Source organism: Megascapheus bottae, chromosome 2 (assembly GCF_031878675.1).
Source record: "Megascapheus bottae isolate mThoBot1 chromosome 2, mThoBot2.hap1, whole genome shotgun sequence".
Lineage (NCBI taxonomy): Eukaryota > Metazoa > Chordata > Mammalia > Rodentia > Geomyidae > Megascapheus > Megascapheus bottae.
The window spans coordinates 58,078,980-58,093,709 of record NC_143510.1 but is presented as its reverse complement, the minus strand read 5'-3'; the positions used below and the strand labels follow the sequence as shown (position 1 = coordinate 58,093,709).

The window sequence follows — 14,730 nt, the reverse complement described above, 5'->3', positions numbered from 1 at the left end:
GAAACTGGGAGGGCAGGCATAGCAGTCTATGAATGCTTCCTCACTGCTCTCAACAGCCAGGGAGTGGCCAATGCCACACCTGAGTCCCGCTGGACAGGCTTCGAGTTAGCTTTGTCTAAATCCAGAGAACGTTCATTCCAAGCAAAACTCTAACCTTCCATTCTCCCGCTATTACAGCAGGCAGGCAGGCCCTGAAGAGCTGCCCTCCAGCTCGGTTAGCCTCAGTTCCTGGGTGGGGCACAGCGCTGTTTGTTTTCTTCACTGTGAGCTTTTTCATGGGGACACACCCTGCTTCACAGACACTAGGGGATCCTGGAGCATGGCCCACTCCCACAGGCTGACATCAAGCCATCTCAGGATAGACCTCTGCCATTCTGAGCAAAGGGTCTGCTTTATACTCTTCTGTAACCCTTCTGTAACTAAAGCCATATCAAAACTTAAAATATCAAACAACAGACACCCAAACAAACGTAAGAGCACTGAGAGTGACTTCAAAAGAAAGTATGAGGATAAATCTGCTGCTGACTCTCTAATTCAGCCTAGTAAAGAATGTGGACTATGGTTAGACATACTTAGGCCTAAAATCACAGCCCTGCCACATTCTGGCTGTGTGACCAAAGGCATTTAAATTCTCTGCGCCTCTGTAAAATGTGCAAAACAACACCTACTTAACCCAGCTATGAGAATATATAATACAAGCCATGATTCCACAACTATTTATTGAATGCCAAGGCTGTGGGCCAAACACGTCAAGCTGGGAAACAGTTTGTGGTCTGCCGTTTGAATCATTTTGGCTGACAGCCTACTAAAATTTGTGTGATTCCCCTCCCCACCCCCACGTTCGTGTGTATTTAGGGTTTCATAAAGTTGTTGATCGCAGACCTCTGTGAGAAATAAAGCAGGACTAGGGACATACGTATGTCAATGGTAGAACACCTTTCTAGCATGGGTTCAATTTCCTCAATAAAAGACAAGGACAAAGAAAAACAGAAAAATCAAGAAAGCTACTGACCCTTCATCCACGAGGGTTAGAGGAGCAAATCGCAGTTTTCTTTAGTGTGTGTGCAGTACTGGGTCTTCAGGATTTCACACTCTTAGTTACCTACTGGTGTTCTATCACCTGTGCCACTCCTCCAATCCAGCATTTTGAAATGAGGGTTTCATTTTTTTTCTTTTTGGTAGTACTGAAGCTGGAACTCAAGGCCTTGTGTTCACTAGGCAGGCACTGTACCACTTGAGCTACACCTCCAGCCACCCAATACAGCATTTTGCTGCTTAAATGGAGACAGAATCTCTGGGGCTTTTCTGTCCAGGCTGGCTTCAAAGTGTGGTCCTTCAAGTCTCAGTCTCCTGAGCTGCAAGGATTACAGTCAGCTCATGGCTTTCTTCCGATGGACTGGAGAATGAATCATAAACAGTACATGGTGACATCACCACCGCCCCTCCCTTAGGAGGTCCCACAGCTCTCACATGCAGATGCTCTGACTCCTGGCCAGGTCAGTAGATGGGTTAAACTTAACCAGGTCAAACAGACTAGACTCTGAAAATCACCAATTCCTACTTTTCATCTCATCTCCACTATTAGAAAATGGCCTTACTAAAAAAAGAAAATGGCCTTACTGATATCCCAACAGACGAGGGTCCCCATACAATACAGACAGAACAAGTTCTAGCCCTAGAACATACTCACAATCAAAACACCCAGTGCTCTTTATACTGACACTACAATACTGCTTGGAGCAGTGGATCCTGGCTTAAGGAACTGGGCCTAGGTGATGACTTCTTTAGCCAACTTCCTGTCAAGGCTTGTTCCAATTGGAAAATCAAATAAAGTACCATAGAGCAAGCCACAAGAGAAACCCAAGCTCTGGGAAAGATACCTTTCTACCAAGATCAAGGAGAGATCTGCTTATGAACAAAAACCCAGCTCTGTACATACACATCCTAATCAGTAAGCAAACTCAAGGAGTTTGGGAGCCCATGCTGAAATTTCTATTTTTATTTTTAGCAATACTAGGAATTGAACTTGGGGGCCTTATGCTTGCTAGGCTGATTTGATACCTGAGCCATACTACAGTCTCCAAAATTTCTTTAAAGTTAGATGCTCTTAAACTAGATTTTAAAGTATAATGAACAAGAAGGGGGAAAAAAAACTGTTGCAAGAAATCTTTTTTTGGGGGGGGGAGGCATCTTGGGGCTTAAACTCTGGGCCTGGGTGCTGTTTCTCAGCGTTTGTACTCAAGGCTAGCACTTTGCCACTGAGCCACAGCTCCACTTCTAGCTTTTCATAGTTAACAGGAAATAAAAGAGCCTCACAGACATTCCTGCCTATGCTGGCTTTGAACTGTGTCCTCAGATAGCAGCCTCTTGAGTAGCTAGGATTACAAGTATAAGCCACCAGCACCTAGCAGTTAGAAGTCACTGGAGTATACAAGGAGAAGAGTCAGAGATGTTGAGGCTTGTGAACACTCCAATGAAGAACTGAATTTAATTGTTGTGCTACACAGTGCAAATCTAGACCCTCATAGACACAGGACGATGAGGAACAAGGAAGTATAACGCAATGTAAAGACGCCAATGTAAAACAGGATGAAAGGACACCTGTTCTAGAGCAAACACAGCTCTGTTCCTGGAGGAAGAATTTGGGACAGATGTTTCTGGAGTGCTCAGAGCCATTGTCTATGACCTTACAAGTATAGCGGCTGCCCGCTGCTGTGTTCTCATCTCACCAATGTTGAAGTTTCATAGGGTTCCGCGCTAACCTTTGTGTGTGACCTTGTTCCCTGCCAGCTGGGGGAGCATAGTTGGCACTTTTTATGAGGATTCAGAAACCTATCTTGCCAGAATTCAACTTACAGGTAGGCAATTCTGTACAACCATGAGACACTTTGTTTATCATATCAATACTAAGAAAAAGCGATCTCAAAATCTTACCCCCCCCCCCCCCCGTCCCCCTGTAGCAACAGATGCATCACTTGTCTTAAGGAAAGAAAGGGAAGCAGAAAAGTGAGGGCAACTGAGAAGAGCAGGACAATGCATACAGCCTCACAGACTGCAGGTTTTCCAAACAATGTTCCAGGGAACACTAATCCTCCAACATGAGCTGTGCAGAGAAAGCTGCTTTTGTGCCACTGGCTTCTCCTCCCTCTCAAAGAGCCCAGAGAAGGCTCTATAGAAGGCTCATAGCTCTGAGAAATCTTGTTCTTAAGAATTCACTAAAAGCGGGGGGAGGAAAATGGGAACAAAAACATGAGAAGGGATATCAATGTGTGAGAAGTAATGCATCTTCTATCTGGCAAATATAACTGTAACCCCTGTATTAATTACAATTTAAAAAACAGAGAAAAAAGGAATTCACTAAAAGCACAGGGCATGGAACAAAGTAATACAATAGATTTTTAATAACGGTATGAAAGTGTTACTCATTACTTATGTGCAAATGAGTACTGTAAAACAGACTGTCTTTTTCTTTGTTTTGACACAGGATCACATTATGTAGTCAAGGCTGGCCTCAAATGCACCATCTTCTGGCCCAACCCTCTTGACTGCTGAGATTACAGGCATGTACCACCACACCCACAGAGGAAGAGACTTCTTATGTCTTACTATTCACTTAGTGGTTAGATTTGTATTCATTGGGGCATTACTACCACATCTAAACTAAACCTGACACATCTGACAATTTTAAGCCAATCTTTAGCCCCAATTAAGAGAACATCAGAGAGGAAGCTAGCTAAGGGGGTTATGTTAGACAGGCTCCCCCAAAGTCTACAGAACTAAATGAACAGAAATAAACAACAGGTTTAGTAGATCTGTACCACCCTTCTTTTAAATGCACAAGAGCACACTCAGAAAATCAGCATGCACCCCCAGCTACAGTTCATACAGTGTTCCAACCCACCGGTCCCCCCTGCCCTGCCCACACTGGGACACCCTAGCAGGCACGTGCTGAAACTCTCTCTGCTCCTCACCTGTGCGTCTACCCATCCAGGATGCCATCCTAACCACAGCAGCCCTGGGGTGGAACCCTCTTCGATTCAGATTCAACACCCAGAGCACTCTCGGTGACTTGGTTTCTGCATTGACTTTTGCTTTTTTTCAACTACCCTGCCATTTTTTTTTTAATCTTTTACAAGCAGGATGCTGTGTTAGAACTCAGTCCTACATACAAAGTGGGTTCAGTCCTACTCAATGCTTTCTGATCTGGTCTTGGAACCTAGTTACAAATCTGCATTTGCAATCCATCTTCTTGGCTATACCTTATCAATCCACATGGCATGTTTTTGCTTGCTTCTCAAACCTGAATGTAACTGCAAAGGCAATACAAAAAGGCCTTTATTATATCAGACTTTATGTGCTTCTGCTCTCCATCTGTATCATCAAAGAATGTAAGGTCTTCAAAGCATGCCCCTTAAATACCCTCGCCCACCCTGGGGCTAAAAAAGCAGGCACAGGCTCAGCCTGTTAATAAGATTAATTGCAGTTGTGATACACATTTAAAAAACTTCATGTGGGCCTCCCATGACCTCAGTTTTTAAACCCATGGGTAACTACTCTGCCAATATCCTATATGGTTGTATTTTTAAACTGGAGCGTGTGCCAATAATCAAAACAGCCACTGGTTTGTTTGGAGCCCAAATACAAACTTGGAGGTGGACCCTTCTTCTCTAGTGCCCAGCTTGAGGTCCAGCCTCAAGGCAGACCAGATCCCAGTCAGACTTAGAAATCCCAGTTTGACTTGTTTTCAAAGGAGAGTCAACTAATATGCAGTTGGTTTCTGATACACTTTGCAACTAGCTTACCTTTCTTCAAGTTCTAGGTAAACTAAGGAAGAGAGCAGATGAGAGGCCTCAGACCATCCATGCACATGCAAACCAGGCGACTCAGCTTTGGCCATTTGGAAGGTAGTGGCAATACCGGCAGCATCCTTACCCTCCATCCCAGTGAGCTCCTAAGAGTTTCAGGAGAAGCTACGAACACAGGCACTCAGTTCCCCTCATTCTTACAGCATGTCACTGTACCATGGGCTCTTTCAGCATACCCATTCTTTCACCTGCAACACTACCCTAATCAAAAACTCTGCAAGAGGAGATTAGGAAAATTAACTGGCAGCAGTAAGATAAGAGATGGCCAGGGAGCCAGGAAGGAAGTTAAGCTAACAAGACAATGGGGACTTGACACCCACCTCAAATTCTGGATTAAAACATCTTGCTGGTAGGGGCCTGAGGGTCATTCAGCAACTACATATTTCCCTCAGCTAATCACAATGACAACCATGGCTCCGGAGCCACCCAGGCCTCTAATTCAGGTCAGCCTAGACACACTGGAAGCTTTTGATGAGGTCAGAGTCTGGAGGTCAGGCCTCCAGTCTGCTAAGCCTCTGTGAAACCTTTGAGCTAGGGTGATAAGGAAGATACAGGAGAAGGGAAATGAACAGGCTCATTTGGAGATGAGCCAGACAGTCAGCAGGAAGGAATGCTGCAGCAACCAAGGAGGCAAGTGGGGCACATCTGGGAAACACAGCAAGCTCTAGGTCACTAAATTCACAAGCAGAAATCTGTCTAGAGAGACAACAAAAGGTGTGGCCATTTTGCCAGTGAAACCTATTTTAAAATGTAGATGGTACTTTCCATGTAAAAACAATGTCCACTGAACTCTTCTGAGACAGGATTTATAACCTTTGATTCTCTGTTATTAAAGCCCTATTAATTCAATAGCCCAATAGCTCTACCTCTATACAACCAGAGATGGCTCCCATCTAAAGGCTACTGTACTCCTTCAGAGTACTGGAACTCCTAGCTTGAGTGTTTTGCATTTTTCTTTTTTAAAGAGACAACTTTGAAAGTCTGAAGAGGGCCACAATTTAATATCATTCTAGTTCCCCTGAATTCAATTCATCAACCCTGTCCACCCTTTCTCTCATACCATGCACTCCTCTCAAGATAACTCTTTTGGTAAAACTGCTCCTGGCTATTAAAATACACAGCCGATGTATTGTAAGGTAAAACAAAGAAACCACATTTTGAGAGGTCGAATTGGAAAGCCAGAGAAGGAAGGTGGGCTCCTGTCTCAAAAGACCTGCAGCCTGACTACACTTAACACTGTCAGAAAACTGAGCCATGAGAGCAGGAAAGGAAAGAAAGAGCAGAGAAAAACAATACCAACAAACCAGACCAACCCCAATGGAGAGCTGAAGGGGGATACCATGGTGACCGGAGGAAAGTCAGGACCACAAAGCATGGAGTAATTGTGCTGGGCGGGTTTGGGCCTAAATAGGACCAGGGGCAGGGGACAGGGTCACAGGAAACTAGAGAGTCTCTTGAGTTCAAGGCACAGGACTGACAGGTTCAATAACCTATCATCTGAGCCCTTGCCCCTGCCTCTAAGAATTCAGGCATGCCCATTATCTGGGAGGTGGGTCTTCACCTTCTTTCACCACCAAGACAAAATGGTGCCAGTTAAAGCCAATTCCTTACCTACCACATGGCCAAGATGGCACCAGCTAGACCCAGCCTCCCCTTATCAGTAACAGTGTAAAGGACTCCACCTGCTGTGGGCACTCCCAGAACCCTGCTCAGACTGGAACCATGGAAGAGCTCGGCCGATTCTACCAAGTATAGCTCCAGGGTTGGTTTGGGGTTTTTTTTTTCATATATTTTTATTGTAATTAATACAAGGGTCACATTATATTCACCAGATAGAAGGTATATTACTTTACAAGCACTGATATCCTTTCTCATATCTTGGTCCCCATTTCCCTCCGCCCACCCCTGCCCCTCATCTTGTTTCCCCCCCTTCCCTATCCTATTTCAAATATAGGGTTGGTTTTATTAAAAAATCAACTTCCTCCTTCCTGCCAAGGGGTTTCAGTGAAATGATTTGAAGAAGAAAAAAATGAGTAGAGGAATTCAACTAAAATTCAGGAGATAAGCACCTCTGGGAGCCCAGAGTATCCTAAGGTCCCCTTTTCCTGAGGTCCTCAACCAGCTTGGTGAGTCAAATGTCACCAGGAGCATGGGAGCAATACAGGCAATCAATCAGGATGGTGGGAGGAGTGGAGGAAGGAGCAGGCAATGCTTAAGATAATGGTGAGGTACGGAGGAGACCAGGAGACAAAGTCTCATAAGGAAGACTGCCTGGGGCCTGAGGTCCACAGCTACCTCAGCTACCTCGCTGGATCCAACTGGGTGGCTCAATACCAGCCCCGGAGGGCTCAGGCCCAGTCTGAAACAAAAGTACTTGAGCTCTTTCGACAGTTAGAAAGGTCTCATTCATGACTCTCTTCTACTTCCCTTTCCTCTTCCATAGTCCAGTGGGGCAGAATTTTTCCAACCCAAATACCTGGGAGGGGGTAGAGGAGGAAAGAGGAGAAGGGTATGGAAATTACCTCCCCACTTGGTGATGCCTCTGTGATCACACACCACCCCATACCTTTCACAATCTGACTGAAGGCCATAGAGAAGGGCATGGAAAGCAGGTAGAGAATGAAATACTCTCAAGATTGTCCAATGTTGGCTTCTGGAAGCTTGCTTGCTTTGATACAGTATTAGTCTGAATTTCAGAGTGTTGGGTAATAATACACCTGGCAACTTTCTAGGGAATTACTAATAGGGCCAGAGACAAAGAGAACTAAAAAATTAGAAAACTCTATTCCCAGCATTAAGGAAATGGCTAACAACCATCATAGCCTAAGAAGGAATATATAGAATCTGTTGACATAAAGTCTATAGAAGAGCTTTTGATTGAAAAGAGAAGAAATATATTCACAGTTAAGACAAGAAACGTGATGAAAAAGAAGTACCTAACAACAGAAAAGAAATGTGCCAAAATGTAAATAAGCATGTTTGTGCCTGACTGGTGAGGTCTAGGATAGATTCTCCCCTTCCCATAGGCTTCTGTCTTTTTCTTCTCTTTGTCTTAAAAAAAAAAATCCAAGTTTTATGAAAATTTCCCTAGTCTGTACAGTTTAGTCAGTCAACAAACAAGCAGGTAAAACCTGGCAGGAGAGAAGCTTTCATGTATTAAAAAAAAAATAGCCTTCAAAACAAAAGCAAACACAAAGTAACTAGGCACTGTGCCAGTATCACTGAATAGACTTTCATGTGCCCACTGCCAGCCTCAAGAAAACAGAGGCATCAACAAGGAGAAGCTGTTCATTTTCTTCAACACAGACAACCAAGTGCACATAGGAAACAGCATACACAAGTTGCTAGGGATTGCCAGCCCAAGATCCCTTAGGTATAGAGATGCCCATTGTTTGTAAAGGCAAAAAGGCTACTCCAACCATAAAAGGAGAAAGAAATTGCAGTGCCAAGGACTGCCAAAACCAAAGACTAATTTTTCAACATCACTCAATCAGTTGACTAATTTATAAATAAAAGCTACTTTACAGCTACCCTGGACACCAGACTGCCAGTTTATTTTTACTTTTGTTAATTTACAGCAATTTCATAGTCTCTGTCGTCTCTATCGTGGCAGGAGTGCCACTCTTGAAGCCTGAGGTTTCACACGCCCTCTGCCTCCTTTTCCTCTGCAGTGATGTGCACAGGAAGTCCAAAGCCCGGAGGAAGCCTGCTCCACCTTTCCTTAGCCCTGGGTGGGGAGGAGTGGGGAGTTCAGCCCCAGCCTGCCCTCCCTCCTCCCTCCCCCCCACCACCACATGCAGAGGCAGGGAAAGACCACAGACTAGTAGGGATTGTAAACTGCTCCAAGTTCAAGACTGATGGACAGTGGAGGAAGGGAAGAGAGAATTTCACTTAATAATCATCAGCACTAGAAGTTTGAGACAACCACATGGTAGTTACGCAGCTTCAAGCGCCCTGGCTGCATTTCCCTCATTCCAAGTGGAAGACCTGGACAGGAAGCAAGCATTAGACACTCAAAGAGGAGGAGCAACCCAGGATTAAACACAGGATGCCTGCAGCTCGTCCCCACATCCTTGTCCCCAGGGGGCACTGCCTGAAGCTAGGGTCCCTGAAGATAAGAACTATTTCATTCCTGACATTCAAGGAAACACCAGGAACTCCTTTTTTTTTTGGGGGGGGGGGTGTCGGGAGAAGAGCTGAGAATTTCACTGTATTTCTCCCTTCACCTAAACCACCAGTCTTCTCTAGGAACTCAACATTTAATTCAGGCTCTTAAAGTCCTGGAAAAGTGAATAAGAAAGGCACTGTTGAAAGATAAACACAGCAACTCCAGACAAAATCAATACCAGGTCTGACCCAAACTGTCTCAGAGATGTGTAATATCTAAAATGCTTTCATTTAGAACTTTACTTCCTTAGGCATACTTATTTTGGTTGTTTCTCCCCAAATAACAAATGGGAAGGCAGTCAAACTTTCAAGTCTCATTCTGTGGAGGCTCACTCTAATCACCCAGCTTTCCAAGGCTCTAAGAAGGAGTGGTTAGAAGAAAGAGGTTTGGTAATGATGATACATTATGGAGCAAAAGTGCCCTAGGGTGACTGGAAGCATCTGACTCAGAGGCTGTGGAATGTCAACAGGGGACCATGCCATCAACAGTACACCTTTATTGAACCCTCCCAGGAACCTGTGAGGTAGGAAGTTTAACCCCATAGAGATGCAGAAATCAAGCTAAGGTCATAAAAGATTAGGAGTGTAAGCCTGACTAAGTTCAAAAACATACCCTTTCTAGTCATACCAAACGGCCTCTAGAGCCTTAGAAAAACCTGCAGCCAGCCTGAGAAAGCACTATGATTCTCTTGCATAAGAGGGAGGAAGAGACAAGCAGTCTAGCAGGAGAAAGTAGGCATGCAGGCTGGCACAGACAGCTGAAGCTATAAGCCATTCTGAGAGATGAGGTTCAGGAAGGCCACCTGCCCACGGGGACAAGCCACAATCTCCTTCTCAGCTTTTGTATTGCTAGCAATAATGATAGATTTTGGTCGTTCTCCTACCCCTGATCCCTGCTTTCCATTGAGAATGGACTGACTGAATGACAGGGAATAGATGAAATTCAGTCCTCCTTAAGTACCAACGCCAGAAAATGGGAACATTTTAAAACAAAAATTCTTTTTTTTTTTTTTTTTTTGCCAGTCATGTGGCTTGACTTAGGGCCTGAGCACTGTCCTTGAACTTTTCTCAAAGCTAGAGCTCTACCACTTGAGCCACAGCACCACTTCCAGCTTTTTTCTATGTTATGTGGTACTGAGGAATTGAACCTGGGCCTTCGTGCATGCTAGGCAAGCACTCTACCACTAGGCCAAACTCCCGGCCCTTTAAGACAAAAATTCTGTTAAAACATAGCTGGGCATGGTGGCTCACACCTGTAATCCTAGCTACTCAGGAGGCTGAGATCTGAGGGTCAAGGTTCAAAACTAGGCTGGGCACAAAAGGACCTGAGACTCATCTCCAATTAACCTCTGGAAAATAGGAAGTGGGGCTTGGCTCAAGGGTAGGGCAGTAGCCTTCAGGTGAAGAGCTCGGGAACAGGGGGTGCCCAGGCCCCAGTTCAAGCCCCATCACACACACACACACACACACACACACACACACACACACATTCTGTTAAGACAGAAACCATAACCACACCCCACACCCACTCATAATAGATAGAAAAAAACCCTTTTCCACATGAGGCAATTGAAAAATGATTCTAGGGGTTAGCAAATGAAAACTGTTACTTGAGCATACCTACTTTTACAAAGTAAACTTGTTTCCAAAATGCATGAAATGGACTAAAGAACATTTTTGAGAGCACAGATACTGTTTGAAAAACAAACAAAAAACAAGTCTTAGACATGTCTGGGGCAGAGGAAGGGCAGATGGCAGTTGGCTACTTTCTCTTCCCACAGCTCTATTCCCTCCAGACCCCAGTCCCTGCACCTCTGTGGCTCTCTAATAGTGACAGGCTTTCTACTCCATTCTCAGATACCTTGGCTCTCATTTTCTTGCTTTTCTACCCCTCCACTTCTTAATTTTATGAACCAACCAACTTTGCAGATTATACCAACACCTAATATTTTTCCCACTCCTCAGTAAATGGACTGATTTTTGCCTTCTGATAAATAGTTGCTCAGCATATGAGTGCAACTTTGGCCTTTGAAGGGCTTAGATGGGATGCTAAGGTGACACTAAGGGGGAATAAAGTGGCAAGCAATACTGATGGCTGGTAACAAGAAAGGGTCCATCTTGGGAAGGCTCCATGAAAGGGAAGGTATCTAGTTAGAAACTTCTATACCTTCATCTGTATTGTCATTCCTTGTCTGTTTCTCCATCAAATGTGCATATAACAGAACATATAACAGCGAAGAATGAAGTAGCCAGAGAGCCTATTGGGGGATTCTAAGAACAGAAAACACAGCTCAAAACAGCTAACTTTAGACAAAAAGAAAATATTTAGTAAGCTACTAAAGGGTATTTTTAGAGAATGTTTTAGTTGCCACTCAGAATGCAAAAGTTCAAAGAAAGTAAAAAAGCAAATGAAGCACAGACATAAAGAGAGAGAAAAAACTATTTCAAATCTATAGACTGGAAGCATAGCCTAGTGGACAACTATTTGCCTGCTCAAGGTCCTAGGTTGCATCTTTGGCACCAGAAAGAAATTTTAAGTGGCGCTGTGGCTCCAGGGGTAGGGTGGTGCCTTGAGCTGAAGAGCTCAGGGACAGTGCCCAGGCCTAGAGTTCAAGCCCTGCTACCAAAAAAAAAAAAAGAAAACAGGGCCGGGAGTTTGGCCTAGTGGTAGAGTGCTTGCCTAGCATGCACGAAGACCTGGGTTCAATTCCTCGGTACCACATACATAGAAAAAAGCTAGAAGTGGTGCTAAGGCTCAAGTGGTAGAGCTCTAGCCTTGAGAAAATCCAAGGACAGTGCTCAGGCCTTGAGCTCAAGCCCAGGATTGACAAAAAAAAAAAAAAAATTCTTTTTAAAAAATGGTTTTCCTGCTTTGTGCCTCATTTCCTTCATTCTAAAACAGAATAAACAATCAGCATTCCATAACTAATTCCATTCTATGCCAAACACTGTAAGTATTTTCTTAGTACTAGGGGAAGAAAGTTGACTACAGCTGTTATTTTTCAATGCCTATCTTGAAACCACTCAACATTATAAAACGCGTATGAGCAATGGGCAACAGATTGAGCACACATCAGCACATTTTCTGTTCCTTCATAACTCCACCTAAAAAGGGACTTTAACAATCCATTTTAATTAAAGAGCAACCCCAAGCCTACACCCTGGGCCTCTAAAAATTTCTCTGAACGGCCTGGTCAGAAGCCAAACCAAATTCCAGGGTTTGAGATGGGGCGTTTCACCACACTGGGTTTTTTCATTTTTGCTAAGCATGGTGGCACCTGTTGTTTTCTGCAAAAAAAAAAAAAAAAAAAAAAAAAGACCAGCTGTGGAGATTGAGACTGGACTACCCAGTATCCTGCTATTCCTTTGCAGAACTACTACTCATTTTTTTTTTCTGATAATGCCCACCAGGAACCAGACTGACTGCCCTTCATCATCACTGCATACCTACCAGCATGGCAAGTCAAGGATAACACAGCCTACTTCCCAGTAGTTCCTGCTACTACACTAGTTGTGCTAGTCATATTTTGCTCCCACTTATCCACAGAGATTAGTGGGTGCCCCAAGTTATGCAAGGGCTTTGTTAAGATTCAGAAGCAGATCTTGAACTATGGCCTTTTCACTTATGGCTGGTGTTCTACCACTTGAGCCACATATGTCCACTTCTGACTTTTTGCTGATTAACTGGTAATAAAAATCTTAAGATTTTGTCTGCCTAGGCTGGCTCCTAACTGCAGTTCTCAGATCTAAACCTCTAAGTAGGTGAACAAGAATGAGCCACCAGCATCCAGCAGAGCTATTTTTTTTTTTTTTTTGCCAGTCCTAGATTTGAGCTCAGGGCCTGAGCACTGTCCTTGGACTTTCTCAAGGCTCTATCACTTGAGCCACAGCACCACTTTTTTTTCTATGTATGTGGTACTGAGGAATTGAACCTGGGTCTTTGTGCATGCTAGGCAAGCACTCTACCGCTAGGCCAAACTCCCTTAATCCAATAACTTGCCTTGATTCTCAAAGATAAAAAAAAAAAAAGGAACATAAATACAATGGTAATTTAAACTTCTTATTTCTCATATAGCTGGAATACTGGGTGTTCTGAAGAATCTAAATTGCTAGGTGATTCACCAGAAGTTTCCAACTCCCTGAACAACAAGAATCCCCTAAGCGTGACACTGTGGTACAAATCCTCACAACCTTCTGAACAGGGTATCTTCTTACTAAATGCCCTGTTGAGGTTTCCAGGCTATTTCCCTAGGGGACAGAGATAGGCTGGGTCCTCAATCCTGTGCAACAAAGTATAATCACTTAGTTCCCTTTATCTGTGTATATTTTTACAACTCTATGTTTTGAGAATGTTTCTTCCTTTTACCTAATCATTCACTAGGTAATAACACAAGAAGCGCTGTCTTATACCGATCAGTGTTTCCTGCCTTACAACCCATTCCTCCAGGGTGGACGCAGGGACAGAAGAGGAGACATCTGGAGGTCAGTGTGGAAGATTGGGAAAGGGGGAACCAACTTACTGTGAATGCTCCAACTATGGTACTTATATAATATCTGCTTCTAGCACTGGTCACTTTTCCCCCCCAAGAAAATGGCCCCTCCTGTTTCTATTTCAAGCCCAGAGTTCTATCAAGAAGACAACAGGACTGGGAGTGGCTCAAGTGGTAGAGCACTAGCCTTGAGGAAAGCCCAAGGACAGTGCTCAGGCCCTGAGTTCAGTCCCCAGGACTGGCAAAAAAAAATAAGAGTAAAAATTATTGCATGCTTGACAATATTCTAAGCATTCAACTACTCTTCATGTATATCCAAGGTCCACACATAAATTCTCCTTCCAGCCCTGAGCCTTGTGGCTGGTGCCCTCATTACCAACCAGATTAGGCCCAGAACCTATCAGGCCAGGCCATGTCAACACCAGAGAGTGAGGTCTTGCCTTCAGCTGAGGCTTAAAGACACATTTCACATAAAAGTAACACTCAAGGGGCCAGGAGTTTGGCCTAGTGGTTAAAGTGCTTGCCTAGCATGCATGAAGACCCGGGTTCGAGTCCTCGCTACCACATACATAGAAAAAAGCCGGAAGTGGTGCTGAGGCTCAAGTGGTAGAGCTCTAGCCTTGAGAAAGTCCAAGGACAGTGCTCAGAGCTCAAGCCCAGGACTGACATTAAAAAAAAAAAAAGTAACACTCAACATTCTCTCTTTCTCAACATGCACACATACACACACATTTTACTTTTTGCTCCTTGAAGCTTATCACTATCTAGGCTATACCGCAGCCCCAGGCCCTTAAGCACTCACCTTATTAAACCTCATCCCTCCATAGCAATCACAGCTCCTGAGTGGCAAAGATTTTGATCTGCTTTGGACTCCAAACCTTCAAGCAAGGCTTGGTGCTAAGTAAATAATTGTTTTTATTTTTCATTCCTTCTCAATAAGCAAATTTGAAAGAAAGCTTTTGTGAGCATTGCCATCCTGGAAAGAACTTTCTGAACACCTGCTAAGCACCAAGTAAATCAGAAATTACCATGCATACAGGAACAACATGAATTGAACTTGCCCACAAGGCAAGACTTCATTCTCTCTACAAAATACTTGCTGTTAAAGTCCCAGACACAAAAAATACGAGCAGACCTCACAGGTAAGGGCAATCTACTAACACAGTTCAGGAGGCTGAGGGGCAAGAAGGCTTGGGGACACTTCCCAG

At 44.0% G+C, this 14,730-nt stretch overlaps 1 protein-coding gene across 3 annotated transcripts in view; it reads right to left on the bottom strand.

Annotated features, from left to right (window-relative positions):
* Rassf3 (Ras association domain family member 3) overlaps positions 1-14,730 on the bottom strand; it is a 64,706-nt gene that overhangs the window by 16,287 nt on the left and 33,689 nt on the right. Inside the window, exon 1 of one of the 3 annotated variants that reach the window (XM_090327988.1) lies at positions 1,013-1,342. The exons of the other annotated variants lie outside the window; for them this stretch is intronic. The gene's annotated coding sequence lies outside the window, so the exon portion shown is untranslated. Of the gene's footprint in view, positions 1-1,012; positions 1,343-14,730 lie in introns of those variants that run through there. 3 annotated transcript variants of the gene reach the window in all.